This window comes from Enhydra lutris, unplaced genomic scaffold (genome assembly GCF_002288905.1).
Source record: "Enhydra lutris kenyoni isolate GAN:26980312 unplaced genomic scaffold, ASM228890v2 scaffoldscaffold192, whole genome shotgun sequence".
In the NCBI taxonomy this organism is placed as follows: domain Eukaryota; kingdom Metazoa; phylum Chordata; class Mammalia; order Carnivora; family Mustelidae; genus Enhydra; species Enhydra lutris.
Genome location: NW_019154276.1, coordinates 93,017 through 93,397, shown reverse-complemented (window position 1 = coordinate 93,397; position 381 = coordinate 93,017). Strand labels below are relative to the sequence as shown.

Below are 381 nucleotides of genomic sequence, written 5' to 3'. Positions count from 1 at the left end.
CCAGCCTAGCTCAGCCCAGGCCAGCCCAGCCCAGCCCAGCTCACCCAACGTGGGTCAGCCCAGCCCAGCCCAGCTCAGCTCACCCAGCCTGGTTCAGCTCAGCCCAGCTCAGCCCAGCCCATCTCAGCCCAGCCCAGCCCAGCTCACCCAGTCCAGCTCAGCTCAGCCCAGCCCAGCCCATCCCAGCCCAGCCCAGCTCAGCTCAGCCCATCTCAGCCCAGCTCAACCCAGCTCACCCAGTCTGGGTCAGACCAGCCCAGCCCAGCTCAGCCCAGCTCAGCCCAGCTCACCCAGTCTGGTTCAGCTCAGCCCATCTCAGCCCAGCCCAGCTCAGCTCAGCCCATCTCAGCCCAGCTCAGCCCAGCTCAGCCCAGCCCAGCT

The 381-nt window shown here is 68.2% G+C and overlaps 1 gene segment (V, D, J or C); it reads right to left on the bottom strand.

The window, feature by feature from the left end:
• Nucleotides 1-381, bottom strand: part of LOC111140143 — a 69,338-nt gene that overhangs the window by 4,986 nt on the left and 63,971 nt on the right.